This window comes from Ailuropoda melanoleuca, chromosome 8, assembly GCF_002007445.2.
Source record: "Ailuropoda melanoleuca isolate Jingjing chromosome 8, ASM200744v2, whole genome shotgun sequence".
In the NCBI taxonomy this organism is placed as follows: domain Eukaryota; kingdom Metazoa; phylum Chordata; class Mammalia; order Carnivora; family Ursidae; genus Ailuropoda; species Ailuropoda melanoleuca.
In genome coordinates this window covers 40,945,892-40,957,893 of record NC_048225.1, presented here as the reverse complement: position 1 = coordinate 40,957,893, position 12,002 = coordinate 40,945,892, and the positions used below count along the sequence as shown (strand labels likewise).

General features: G+C 37.4%; 1 protein-coding gene across 1 annotated transcript in view; it reads right to left on the bottom strand.

The window, feature by feature from the left end:
• NOX4 (NADPH oxidase 4) overlaps positions 1–12,002 on the bottom strand; it is a 175,996-nt gene that overhangs the window by 92,248 nt on the left and 71,746 nt on the right. The window lies entirely within an intron of this gene.

The following is a 12,002-nucleotide window of genomic DNA, read 5'->3' as shown; positions in this document are numbered from 1 at the left end:
AACATGGAAAAGAAATTTAAAAGCCACAATGTGTTTGTTTTTAAATCAAGAGCCTTGCAATAATAAATAAAAATGATTCTAAAGTAGATTTTACTATATTAAACACTATATTTTCAATATAACAAATTTGTTAAGCCAGAGAAAATGATCACAGAACATGAGTCTTTAATCATTATTGTCAGGTCTTATTTTCAACCCCTTCTTCCAAAGCTCTAGTTTCGATGCCTGCTAGACGTTTCCACATGAAATTCACTCTCAATGTATTATATTTATAATTCTCATTATCTTACTTCTCAAATTGTCTCTCTTTCTGATTCTCTTATGTCTGGACATAGAACCTATGCCCTTATCAGAACAAAAGCTCAAATCTCAGAGGAATATCATGTATATCTCTTCCTGCCAACATTCAATCAATTTTCAAGTCCTCTAAAATAATCTTACCAAAGGCAATGTCTGATTACAGCAATCTCCTATTGATTAACCTTTTGTGTCCTCCTAAGGAAAAACACCCATATTCTTTCCTGCAGTCTATAGCCAACCACATCTGTTCCAAATTCTTTCCAACTTTATATTCCATATTCCTCCTTGACCACTCTAATCCATCTAAGCCAACATGGATCAGCTAATACATTTCCCTGGCCTCTCACTTTCCCACTTATTAGTCTACTCATTTAGAATGACTCCATTCCCATTTTTCATACTGTACCCTAGCAATTCTTTAAGAGTCATCTCAAATGCTACCACTTTCATGAAGAAATCCTGATTTTCCCTGCCATGAATATTCCTCACTTCCCTGATGCCCTAAATTGTTTGATTTTTATGCCTTTTATTATGGTCAAACTCTTTAATTATATGTAATTTCTCTCTGTATTAAAATACATTTACAATGTCTTGAGATCAAGAAATATTTCTAAGTCAGTACTGTATATTCCATAGCACCTTACCCATAGTGGGTATGCATTCAAATATCAGTTCAGTAAAATATTGGAGAATTAACCTGAGAATGAATAAGGACTTCAATGATGGGCAATTCTTCTATAATTTATTCATACATTCAAACATGAATCCAAAGTGTTCCAGAGACTATACTAGGAGCTCATGCAATTTCACAAATGAGGATTGTTCTAAAAGTAAGAGAGGAGATAATGAGCCAGGAGCACAGAGCCCATCACAATTAATGCAACATCATGACTCTAAACATTTTGACAAATACAATATTTTAATGTTTACTTGAAGAAAAAAATAGTGTTTACTTGTATATTTGCATGAAAAAAAAGACTCCATCTTAAACAGAAAGATCCTGGAAGAGTATGTAAATGAAATGTTTATGAACTGTGAAGGAATGTGTGTATTTATCTCAACTCCCTCATAAAAACAAAACACTAAAATGACGGTTTAGGGATACAAAAACACAAACTAAAACAGCAAAGATAACATGGGGTATGATATCAACAATGGAGAGGTGTCAAAAAAATTTGGCATGGTAAAATGTGGATGAGACGGTGGTTGGGAAACTGATGGAAAGAAACATATGAAACTTAAACCCCACTACCTTCATAAAGGGGACCACCTTGAGAAGCAAGCCCATCCTCCTCTCACAACAGACCTCAGAGGCAATAGAAAGAAGCTGGGGTTCAGCTTTTGCTTTAAAAAAAAGAAAAAGAGGAATTGTGTTCACGTCTGTATATGGGATAATCTGATCCCCAGAATCATCTGACCCCAAGCACAAGCCAGGCAACTCCTCCTCCACAAACCCAAAGACAAGCAGAGAGGGCCCAGAAGGGGCTCTAGATGCAGGAATAACCTGTACAGTGGAAAGTAGGGCTGAGATTAGTGACTTTGTTGATTAGCCCAGCAAATATTTAATGAAAGCACACTAAATGCCATCTCAAATTTACATTCTAAAACTGAGCTCTACAAACACTCATCAGGACCTGTTCTCCCTATGGCCTTCCCTAGCTCAATGAAGCCCCAGTTACACTGACCAAACACTTGGGAGATAACCTTAACTCTTCTATTACACATTCCATACCCAAGCTATCAAGAAATCTTGTTAGAGCTCACTTAAAATATACTCCAAATCTGACCCCTTCTCACCAGCTCCACTATCACTACCCTGGTCCAAGCCATCATCATACCTCAACTGGACACCCACAACAGACTCCTAACTGGTTTCCTTACTTCTGCTCATTTCCCTTCATCTAATCTTAACACAGCAGCAAGAGTAACCCTATTAAAAAGTAATTCAGATCATGCCGTTCCTCTACTCAGAAGCCTCCAGCAGCCTCTCCTCACTCAAAGTAAAATCCAGAGTCTTGGCAATGTTCTATAAACTCCAAATTTCTCTGACATTATCTCCTACCATCCTCCCTTTTTCTTAGTGTATTCCAGGCACACTGACCACCCCTCTTCCATTCACACACATGGACACACACACATTTATACAGATGCAAGTCAATAGGCATTAGGTATAACTCAGGGTGAAAACTGGCCAATTTTGAACAGAGAAATGACATTATCTGATTTCATTTTAAAATAATCATTCTGGCTGCTTGTTAAGATAAAATGGTAGGTGAGCAAGAGCAGACAGAGGGAGACCAGTTAGCAAGCTATCCAGATGGTAGTAGACTGGACCAGGGGGCCACTGTGGAAATGGTGGACATGTTTTGAAGGCAGAGCCAAGAAAATGTGTGGACAGATTACAGACTATATTTAAAAAATGACAAAAATCAAGAATGATATCCAGGTTTTCAGCCTGAGCAACCTAAATAATGAAGTTGGCATTAACTGAGGTGGGGAAGACTGTGGATGAAATAGATTTAAGAGACTGAAGGTTAGGAGTTCAGTTTTAGACATGCTAAGATGTCCTTCAGACATCCAAGTGGAAGTTTCTGGCAGACAACTGGTTACATAAGCTTGAATTTTAGAGTTGGAGGCAGGGCTGGAAATATACATTTGGGAGATGATAGCATCCAGATCCATCAGTAAGACTGCATGAGATCGTTGGAGAAATAAGTTTAGCTAGAGAGGAAAGGGGGTTCAATGAATGGACACTGGAGTATTCTGATATTTAGAGGGTATTGGAATGACAAGAAACAGCAAAAAGAGACTGAGTAAAAGCCAGAAAATGAGGAGAAAAACCAGGTAAGTTGGATGTCCTGGAAGCAAAATGAAAAGAGTGTCTCAATAAAGCAAGTGATTGGCTGTCTAAATGCTGCTGAGAGGTCAAGTCCATCGAGGACTGGGAAATGACAACTGGACTCAGCAATCACATGGTCATTGCTGACCTTGGAAATGTTTTTGTAGGCAAAATGTTTTTGTGGGCAAAATGTTTTTGTAGGCAAAATGTTTTTGTGGGCAAAAAATTCGTCAATTTAAGAGAAAATGAGAGAAACAGAACTGAAGAACTGAGAAATGGGGCAGTAGCGGGAAGGAGATGTGAATGAAGAAGGGAGCTTTTATTCATCATGTTCTCTTTTGTACTTACGTAAAACGAGGCATCTAAAAATATCAATAGGATAAGTCAAGTTTAATATTAAACAGCTGGTTTTCTCTGAATACATTGACCTATTTAGGTTCATATTTATCATGCAGGCCCTCATTAGGCACTGAAGGAATATTTTCTTTTCCCCTGGAAAAGAGCCAAGCTAGAGCAGTTAGATGATGTTTAATTTTCAGGGAGTTCAGATGTCCTGTTAAGTTTCATGAACATTAGTGACCTTTTTGGGGCAATTTCCACCACTGTGTCTGGTCTTTGGTTAAGACACATCATTACCTTGCTGATCTATCATCTATCCCGGCTGAGTTTCTAAGCTGCCCAAGCAAAAGATTTGTGAAGCCCTAGAGAAAAACAATTTTTTTATGAAAATTACACAAATGAAAGCAAGACCCAAGATCAAAATAGCTGATGTGGACTTCCTGGTTGTATTTAAGCACATGAAATGAAATAAATAATCATAACCAAAATCTCAACAATCTTTAAGGAATCCATAACCATTTTTGTCTGGCTTTCATTGAAAACTGGAAAGACTATTCCCTAAGTGACTGGTTAAGAGATTAAAAATACAAAGCAGCAAAATGATGGCAAGTGCAGGCTTGCTATGAGAAAGCACCGACAATAACAAACTAACAGCTAGACTTGCCCCTGACTCATGGGAAAATATGTGAAATCAGGTTATCCCAGCTTAAAAATAATGAATCACACAACTTTGAATACAGATGTCAGGAAAGCACATGTGTATTTCTGAATACAAATAATAATGAAAGGATATAGAGGTATTCATGCAAACTGCAATCAATTATGTCCACAAAAAAGCAGAGTCTACATTATTTCTATAATTGAGAATCCATGAAGAATATCAATGAACAGAAGTAATGTCCCTCTATACCTTAAATATCTCCTCTCCTCAACAATAAGCGAAGAAAAAAACAAAAAAGAAAGCAAAAAACAAAAAGAAAAAAAAACAATGTTGGTATTCAGACTACAAGTTGTTTTTTAATTGATGTGTAGTTGACATTTAATATTATATTGGTTTCAGGTATACAACATGGTGATTTGACAGTTATATATACATCATAAAATACTCACCACGATAAGCATAATCACCATGTGCCACCATACCAGGTTATTACAATCTTATTGGCAATATTCCCTAAGCTATACTTTTCATCTCTGTGACTTACTTATTTTATAGCTGGGAGTTTGAGCCTCTTAATCCCCTTGGACTACACATTTTTAAAGTTCAATGAATTTAGATAAGCTAGGATTTTTTTATGTGTCTCATATTTATTTTCAAGTTTTAAAAAATTTTCTCACAAAAGATATATTTACTATGTTCTTTAATATATTTATAATTATATAAATGAATATAAATATATACATTAAAGACATACATTTAAATGTCATTTGTAGTGGAAACTGGTGCACTTCTTCCTTTCCCCCCCTCCCAATTTTCAGCATCAAAACACTAATTCCTCAGTCTCCCAGCTCTTCCAAGTGTTTCCTGCAGAGCTCATTACTGAGGCCCTCCCCAGGGACTGCTAGCCACAGAAGGAAGCTTCCATGCCTCTCCCTGGAGATATCTGACCTCCAATGACTGGTCAGTTGGAGAGTACAAAGTTTTGGTCTCTTGAACTCAACATAGGACAACTCTGAACTGTCATTTTAGGCAGAGTTCCTGTCAGACCTGCAGAGGCCTCTGTTGAGACTTTATCATGGTTCCACTTCTGTGGTGTGTTCTCAGTCCCTCACTCTTTATCAGTGTTGTCCTGAGCACACTCCCCAGAACCTCCGTCAGGAAAATCTGTACCTTTCAGTATGTCTCCCAGGAAACCCAACCTAAGACATTAGGTACTACAGGCTAGTCAACCACAGGACACAAATCTTCAGTTCCCTCAAATGACTGTTTCTCAACCAATCTGCGGCCAGAACTTAGTTACTTCATGCTGCAGAATGAGGCAAACAAAACAAAACAAAACAACTCAGCTTAATCCTGACTTGGTTCTCCCGCCATTCTCTGAAATAAGAACCATAACAGCTGCACACTTACTGAGAACTTATATGCCAAGCACTATGCTTAGCACTTGATTATATCTAATGAAGATTCGGAGTAACTGCATAGAGAAGTTACTATTATTAGCCACATTTAATAAAGAAGTGAACCAAAGTTAAGTATGTCAATAGTCGTAGTACTAAGTGGGGGATCTAGGCCTCCAATCCAGGCTGCAGGATTGCAAAATCCACGGTTTCACACTACACAATGGCCTCTGATCGCCATCAGTCCTGTCAGCAAACACATGCCTGGTGGTTCTGCTGGAGAGAATCCAGGTGCATTAGCAGAAAATAATCATGACTTCCTGGGAAAACCCAACAGATTAGCATATCTTCCTTGTGTGGGAAAGTCAATGTCAAGTATAAGAAACACTAAAGCACTTTAAGCAATTAACACTCCAACCTCTGGATTCCTAATTAAATCAGTACTCAAAACGTAGTTGTACTTTGCTTAAATTGTGAGACCTACTACAGTGCTTCTGTACCTTATCTTTTTTGTATTTTCAGTTTTAAAAGTTTATCTCCATTTTTAAAAATGAAAGTAAGACTACTGAATTTATAATTGTATATTTTATAGATTTGACTTTCCTGTACATTGGCACAGTATATGAAAATAAGCATTAGATTTTTTTTCTAGTGGGGGAATTTGACCTTTAATGCTCCAGAATAGAGAAGAGCTTAGTAGTATGGACAATCCAAAACTTTCAATTGCATATTTCTCTAACATTTTTATAGTTTCAGTAAACGTCTCTCTTAAATGGCAATACTTTATTATTGTTTGAGTCCAGCAACAAAGATATCCAAAAGTAAGAGGAGTTTCAAAAATACTAATGCCCTTGGGGCACCTGGGTGGCTCAGTCATTTAAGTGTCTGACTCTTGATTTTGGCTCTGGTCATGATCTCAGGGTCATGGGATCGAGCCCCGCGTTGGACTCCCAGCTCTGCCTGGAGACTGCTTGAGATTCCCTCTCTTCCTCTGCCTCTCCCCCACTTGTGTGTGCTCTCTCTCTCTCAATAAATAAAATCTTTAAAATATATACATTCATATTTATATATATATTCATATTTATATATATTCATATATACATATTCACACACACACACACACACACACACACACACATGAATGCCCTGAACATTGATGGATGGTGAGTCAGGTGAGAGCACCGAACAGCTAGCTAGCAATGTACCTTTCTGCCAGGCAGGTCCATGTACCACTAACCAGCTGTGTGACTTTGGACATGTTTTTTAATCTGAGGCACACTATTTTCTGCATTATACAGGATGAACAATACATGTCTCATAGGAATACAATAAAAATTAAAACTACAATATTTCCAAGGTTTATGAAAGAACTTCTTAGGCACTTAATTAGTAGGGACTATTATCCTTAACAAAGATAAAGTGTTTACACACTTCTTAGCAAGAATCAGCAAATGGGAAATTACTTTGTATGGCTTTACTTCACAGGAACCCTTAAGGGAAACACCCAGTGAAAATGTTTGAGAAGCATGCATTTTATATGTAAGTGCCAAGTTGAAGTAATTAGATAAAAAGAAAGAAATGGCAGGAAAAGACAATACATTAACATAATAGCATGATGTAAAATTTAGCTTAGAAATGTTTGCTTTACTTAAATTCATTCCTAGGCAGCAGCAAGATTTGCCTCTTTTCCCTCTTAAGCAAGAATCAGCAAATGGGAAATTACTTTGTATGGCTTTACTTCACAGGAACCCTTAAGGGAAACACCCAGTGAAAATGTTTGAGAAGCATGCATTTTATATGTAAGTGCCAAGTTGAAGTAATTAGATAAAAAGAAAGAAATGGCAGGAAAAGACAATACATTAACATAATAGCATGATGTAAAATTTAGCTTAGAAATGTTTGCTTTACTTAAATTCATTCCTAGGCAGCAGCAAGATTTGCCTCTTTTCCCTCTTATGAAAATAGAAANAGCAGGAATCAGCAAATGGGAAATTACTTTGTATGGCTTTACTTCACAGGAACCCTTAAGGGAAACACCCAGTGAAAATGTTTGAGAAGCATGCATTTTATATGTAAGTGCCAAGTTGAAGTAATTAGATAAAAAGAAAGAAATGGCAGGAAAAGACAATACATTAACATAATAGCATGATGTAAAATTTAGCTTAGAAATGTTTGCTTTACTTAAATTCATTCCTAGGCAGCAGCAAGATTTGCCTCTTTTCCCTCTTATGAAAATAGAAACTCCTTTAGGGGATAGTAGGAGTGAGCCAGCCAGTAACCCCCCAAAATCTGGGAAGGATACAAACCATTTCCTAAGCCTACACAAGTACATGATACACAGATGGCCTGATTAAAAGAACTTCCTTTGCCTTAACATTTTTGGGGGAAGCCAACTATTGTTACAATTTAAACTATGAGATACAGATACCAAAAAAAAAATGACATTTAAAATAAGAACAAATGTGAATACACAACCTAAACTTAAAAAATGAAGACCTATTTCCTAAGAAATATTGATAGCATTTGTAAGATAAGCACAGAAATTAGGAACAAGGGATTTTCCACCTAAACTTAAAAAATGAAGACCTATTTCCTAAGAAATATTGATAGCATTTGTAAGATAAGCNTGGGGAAGCCAACTATTGTTACAATTTAAACTATGAGATACAGATACCAAAAAAAAAAAAATGACATTTAAAATAAGAACAAATGTGAATACAACCTAAACTTAAAAAATGAAGACCTATTTCCTAAGAAATATTGATAGCATTTGTAAGATAAGCACAGAAATTAGGAACAAGGGATTTTCCACTGTTAGCCCAGGGAATAGGGGCTGGGAGGTGAAAAAGGACCTGTTGTTTTTGACCAGATGTTACCCATGGATTGTTTCCCTTTGCCTTTGGTGTTTCTCCCCCAACCACTTTTGCCATAAGTACATCCCTCCTCCTTCTCTTCTGAGCTAAAGAAAAACAGCCACCATGACCTTACAGATTAGACTCAGAACAGAACTGGCAATCTAGTCTTTAACTGAAAAACCACTTTGGCCATAAACATTTCTCCTTTTTCTTTAATCCCTATAACTTCCTCTTCTCTAGCTTCACCTTCCAAGAATATGCTAAAACGAAAGAACAACAATAACAAAAAGAGGAAAAGAGAATTTATCTATAAAGTATTTCTCAAGCTAGGTCACAAATGCTAATTATATAATAGGTGTTTTTCACTCTTTGATTGGGTTACCCTGTGTCCTAGACGCTGTGCTGTGAATGCATCTTTGAAACGGCTCTTGGATCTTCCGGTTAGGAGTAAGGAGGCATTAACCAAATAATCTAAAGGCACTTGTGTTGAAGACAGTACACAGGCATTTATAAGATGAAAAGGTCAAGAAACAACCTAATAGGAAGGGTCTATGAAGGCTTCTCAAGAAGTGACTTCGAATGAGGTGGGAAAGATGAGAGGAGTTGCCGACGACGTATAGAGAATATCAGGCGTTTGGAGTGTGAATAAGTAGACAAAGCAGACAGAGGTTGGTTCGCAGAGCTAACAGACTAGTTTCTGCCAAGACCCAAAACAAGGAAAGTGAAAAAGTGTTAAGTAAACATGTGAATAAAATTTAATGAATGTGTGTATTGGAGAACTTCTCAGAACTATCAATATGTTAAGAGGCACTATGAACTTCTAAGTGATGTATATCAAACCGTGAAAGCACTATCCTAAGGGCACTGTCAGCTGTGTTGGGCAACTATTGATCTAAGATAATGGTTCTCAATTGCTGGCAATTCTGCCCTTCAAGGGTTATTTGACAATTTTTGGAGACATTTCTCATTGCCACAAGTCAGGGGTACCGTCGGCAGCTAGTGGGTAGAGGCTACCAATGTTGATAAACATCTTATAGTGCACAGGACAACATGCCACATCAAAGAATTATCTGACCCAAAATGTCAATAATGTCGAGGTTGAAAAGTCCTGATCTAGCACAAAGCTCCTTCTAAACATTCCAGGGAGATGGCTTTCTAAGTTTCTGGACTGGCCTCATTGTCAGAAATGTCTTTATCATATTGAATCAAAATATATTTCTCTAAAACTTTTTACAATTAGTTTTATTTCTACACCTTGGGATCCCAAAGGAAAAATATCTAATCCGTGACAGATTTTCAAAAGTTGAGACTACTGTGATATCCCCCAAATTTTTCATTTTCAGGTTGAAAAATCACATGTTGGTGTCCTATCCCTGCTTCTCAAAAACAAAACAAAACAAAAACCCAAAAAAACAAAATGCAGAAGTGAAGACAAAAATCCAAATTAAAATGAAACATTCTGAGATTATTAAAAATAACAACAGTGTAGTTACCAACTACTGACCACCACCAGAGATATCCTCCTAGGCACAGACCTCACAGTGACAGAGCTGGAGCTGAACTGTCAAGTTCATGTTCTTTGTGTGAATATTCACTATCATTTTACATCACATATAATTGTTCTCCTTTTCCCAACTCTGGCTCCAGTAATTTCCAGCTCCTCTTCCGTCTGTCCCCTTCCCCACTTAACTGTGCCTGCAGCCAGACACAGGGCTATCACAGCGCTTGTCCCAATCACCTGCTTCGGAAGCAGGTCAGGCCACCTGGAGCCCTAAGGTCCTACACACCACTCTTTTCTGAATTTGTCCTGTTGCCCTGTGAAAGAATCCTAGGACAACCAAAAGAAAGATCTAGAAGAGTCTTGGCATGTACCGTAAGAGAAAAATTCTTGGATTTTCTGTTTTGAGGAGCATAAACATTTTCAGTTATAAAATATATACTAAAAAGTAAACTATCTTCTCTGTTTTTACTGAAGCTGGGTGATGAGAACATGGCGATCCATTACACCATTCTCTCTACTTTTGTGTATGCTGGGAAATATTTTTGTAAAAACAAAAACAAAAACAACTCCTCTCTTCTCTGTATTTAATATTCAGCCACCACTTTCCTTTCTTATTCTGTATTCTCTATTTAATGCTATCGTGAAGAAACTATTTTTAAAATAAAGTCTCAAGTCGCACACCTTAAATATAAACAAATTTTTCATTTTTCAATTACACCTCACTAAAGCTGGAAAAAAACAGAGTCACACACAAAGAAAGATTAACCCCAAGAGTAGACCAAACTCTTTAAACCACTTAAATAAAGATTAACATATGTGTGCACTTTCTCCCTGTTCCAATCTTCCCCTTCTTTTTAACATTACCAACTTCATGTTTATGGGATGCATGCAATCAGAGAAATGGAAATGCATCTTACAACTACCAGAACTAAACACAGTGCTTCTGGCTGCAGTGGATGCAATCGTAGCTGAAGCTTCATACAGGAAGGTTTGTTTGTCACATTTACTCAACAAGTATCCTAAGGTCTCATGGAATTAAGGCAATATTAAACCACATTGTAGGGCATGCATATCCCTGAGCAGTGAAGGACATTCCATGGCTCCTTGGCTCCTGGTGATGGCTGAGTCCTGGACTCTGAGGTCCCCGCTCTGAATCCCATGAGGGCAACTAAGTTTTCACTATTCGTCATAATAACACATTTCCCTCTCACTGTAGCCAGCTGCCCACACAGCACCGGATGAAACGGTGTGTGGACTGCACTCATCAATCATCAGATTGAAGAAAAAATGGCAAATTAATTTCTTCCCCAAGGTAGGCCAGTGTTGCCATCTTTCTTGATAAAATGGAATGTTGTCAATCATTTCACGAGATGCCAAACTACCTTTCCTTAATCAATAATAAAAAAGTTTGCTACCTACAAACAGAATTCAAAATTTGAAGCCACTGAAGCAAAAATATATTTTTATTTTAAAGAAATGTTGTTGAACAAATCATGTCTATTTTTTCTCTAACCACTTGACACTTCCTTTCTGTTTCTTTTATCCCTTAAATATAGATTTTTCTGGCCTAGTTGTCTTCACAAGTTCATATTCTCAAAGGGCAAACTCACAATGAAAATAAAAAGAGTAATAACTGCTAGCATATATTTACATGCTCCTGGCACCTTCCATGTTCCAGGCTTTGTTCTACATGCTTTACTTGTGGGAGTTCACTTAAACACACAACATACCTAGGAATAGATACTGTTGTTATCACAATATTACTCTGAGGGAACAAATGCACAAAGATGAAGTAACATGGCCAATGTTTCCAAGTTTTCAACCTAACACATCAAATCTGAAAGTGGTTGCCATTCTTGGGACACCTAGGTGGCACAGTCGGTTAAGTGTCCAACTCTTAGTTTCGGCTCCAGTTGTGATCTCAGGGTCATGAGATTAAGCCCCACGTTGGGCTCCATGCTCGTCACAGTCTGCCCCTCCCTGGCCTCTCATAAATAAATCAATCTTAAAAAAAAAAAGTGGTTGCCATTCCCAGTATATCCCCAAACCCTACATCCTAGCAGTTAAGCACCTAGTGATTTTTCGGTTCCCCCATCTGTTATTTTATTTG